Source organism: Acipenser ruthenus, chromosome 4, assembly GCF_902713425.1.
Source record: "Acipenser ruthenus chromosome 4, fAciRut3.2 maternal haplotype, whole genome shotgun sequence".
Lineage (NCBI taxonomy): Eukaryota > Metazoa > Chordata > Actinopteri > Acipenseriformes > Acipenseridae > Acipenser > Acipenser ruthenus.
The window spans coordinates 5937501-5940847 of NC_081192.1; the positions used below are offsets into that span (position 1 = coordinate 5937501).

Below are 3347 nucleotides of genomic sequence, written 5' to 3' on the forward strand. Positions count from 1 at the left end.
AGAGCAAAAAAGAGAGATACAAAAGCTCCAACCCTCCAATAATAAACAATGCCAATCCAAGTAGTGCCGTTATCAGAGTTTGAGTTCGGTAGATGAGGGCACATTTGCTCGGGATTGCTTCCCCCATAGAATCTGCACGTCAACAGGAGCTGTGCAATAGTGGTAGTCTATAGGAAATACATGTCTTTTTTTCAACTCCACAGAAGACAATAAATAATCATTACATAAAATAATTTTAAAATTAAATATTTTTATTGTACTGTAAGCAGGATACTGTAAAGAATGCATGTATCAAATAGTGCTGGAAACTAATGTGTAATTGTGGCAGGGTTCCCCGCCCCTGTGCGTATTTTGTGTTTTATGTGTTGTGTATGTAGTTGTGCATGGAGTGTGGGTTATGTAGCACGGGTGATTTTAAAATGTATGTTTAGTGACACCTTGCTCAGGAAAGCCAAGTCAGCCACCTATGAAGCTAAACATTCAAGATCTGAAAGTGCAGTTTGACCTGTTGGATTCCTTTTCTGTTCCAAACAACTTGCTTTGTGGATAGCTATTACATTTGGTGCTGACTCAGTGACTATTTACAAGTTTGTTTGTTTTTTCCTTTTTTGAAAGTGCTTTGTTTCTCTGTTTTAGAAGCTTATACATTTCAATTTATGTTTTGACAGTAAATAAAATACAACCATACTACAAAATTTGATATTTTCTGTACTTGAAAATTCAGTTGGTATCAATTAAAAAGGTTTCATCTATACTAAGGTAAACAAAATTAAATTTAAACTGAAACAATCATAGCTAATCATTTTTTTTTTTTTTTTTTACTGAAATTCATACTCAAAACTCACCAGAGTGTAGCATTTAGCTGTTTTATACCCCAAAACAATTCTGGGGGGAAGCCCCTCAGACCCCCTGAGATGTTTGCGTGAAAGAGTGCTACTCAACAAAAAATGTCAAGGTTGGCAGGTCTGCAATTGTATGTCCTGAACAATACTATACCCTTCAAGAAATTTGGAAATATATACAGTAGAAAATCAAAAAATGGTAAACTAACCTGATCACTTTTTTTTTTTACAAAATACCTTTTTTACTAACAATACATATAAAAATAACAATTTCTTCTAAGCTTTATTTTGCATTTGACTTGTAATATTTAAATACAATCATAATATTCAGTTAAACAAGATTCTATGTTATAATGCATTTTAAAAGATGCTGTCCACAAAAGTGAAAATAGTATTCTGTCATTTCAAGACACCTGAAAGACAATGGCAGCCAATCAAAACTGATTAACTACTTTTTAAAGTAGCAGAATAGGGAGAAAATATGTGGCTGCAAAAATGATTAAAAAAGAAACAATGGGCTGGTGTGCGCTAATACTAAAGCAAGATTGGGTAATCTAAGATTAGTTGTTGTTGGGGGGGGGGGGGGGGGGGCTGGGTCTGTAAAACCAGACGCAAGATTTGTTATATTCGGTGATGTTTTCTAACAATGCATCTAATCTGTATTACTCCCAGTAATTGCTATGCAGTTAATAAATAACTATAGGTATTAAATATTGATTTGTATTAAATGCTGCTTTTTGTGTGTCAACAAAAAAAAATCAATCATCTGCTTAATTTACAGGAGAAATGGCGATACTGCGCTGAGATGGGCATCTTTTTAAGAACCAGCTGAAACTTGAGTTGTATCCATTGCTCAAGGGATGACAATTTTAAAGGTCATGAGGACATGTACTGCAGACTCCTTTTATTGAATTGTTCAAGATGCACTCTAACATTTTAGTATTTTCATATCATTCCCTCTAAAGCAGCTGCTTGGTAAACTGTTACTCCATAATATTTTAGTTCAGTTTAAATTCTCTTGTGTATATATATGTATTGCTTTATTTATTTAAACAGCATGGCTGCTGATGTGGCTTTTGTTTGTGTCCCTGCATCTTGTATGAATGTGTGTTATAATTCATAGATTCTATACTGTAATTTGAAATGCTTTATTAAATATGTATACATATAGCTATTCCTGTATGTTTGCTAGAGAAATGTACGTAGTTTTAGTAGAATATCAGTTGACAGGCCAGATTCTTAAACCGGAAGGAAATGTAAACTGATTTTCATTGTTTCCTTTCTTTAGTTATATGTAAACCCATACAAAAATATTCCACCCATGGATGCACATGTTCTAACCCAGAATTATGCTGTGCATCATAAAACTTCCAAGTGGACAATGAGGAGCCTTAAACTCAACAGAAGCTCTGTTCTATCATGGGGAAATTGTATTTAAATTATTTCGGTACTATGCAAGGCTTTGTTTGTTATTTCTGTTTTATTCTTTTAATTGTGTACGGAGTAATTATTGTGTTTTCACTATCTTGTTTATTGTGCATCACTGGGTTAGATTGATTTGCAATCTAGCAATTTTTGTTTTGTTCTTTTGAAGTTTGGTAATTGTTGCTGTTTTTTTTTTTTATTAGTAATATGGTTAGAAAGTGTTACACTTTTAGTAATCACTTAAATTTTAAAAATATATCTTCACTATAGAAGGTTTTTGTGTAGTGTATCTAGTCTGTTGAGGGGGGGGGGGAAGCATTGCATCCAGGAGATTATGAGCCATGTACCCAAGACTAATCATAGCATCAAAATTCACAGCATGGAACACATTTCAGTGGTTGATTGTTTTGCTATTAGGTGACACAAGCTAGGCCTTGTATAGTTCTAGTATTAATGAAGGTAATTACTCATGGATAGTAATCTCGATCTGGGGGCATTAAAATTACTGCTCACAACTTGCTGTGAGTTTTGCTTTAAATGTTCTGTTTGACTTATTATTGGTTTGCTGTGAGATATTGGATCCCAGGTGGCTTATACAAATGTAAAACTAGCATTGTAAAACCAAGTATCTCTTTCTTGGTTTTCTGCCGAGTAAGTTTTCTTCCAACTACAAGATGGTTTTGTTCTCTAGCCACAAATATTGTGATTGACTGTTGGTGGTTACTGATAAAAAGCATTTGTACAAATCACTGTAATGTTAAGTTAATTTTTGTTCTGTATTTTGATCTGTTTCACTAAAGGCTGCTTGCCGTGTGTGTGTGACCTAAAGTTTAAAAATAAAGAGTTTAAATTATTTTCTTTTTTCTCTCCCTTAATGTTGTGCTTTCCTCATTTTAAGTATGCAAATGATTCCTTCCCTGTTTTGATCTTGAACTTATACATACATGCGACATCCCTGGTTACCAAGCTGTTCAGAAAATATTTGCATTGCTCAATTTCTTAGGTATCGGCAGGGAATACAAGACTCTGTTTTTTTTAAATTCCTGTTTGATTCCACTGACCCCTAAACATTACGAGGAC

The 3347-nt window shown here is 33.8% G+C and overlaps 1 protein-coding gene across 1 annotated transcript in view; it reads left to right on the forward strand.

Moving 5' to 3' along the window:
* Positions 1–3120, forward strand: part of LOC117400697 (deleted in azoospermia-like) — a 33939-nt gene extending 30819 nt beyond the window's left edge. The window contains exon 10 of the mRNA XM_059021586.1: positions 1624–3120. The gene's annotated coding sequence lies outside the window, so the exon portion shown is untranslated. The remainder of the gene's footprint in view (positions 1–1623) is intronic.
* Positions 3121–3347: the final 227 nt, after the last annotated feature.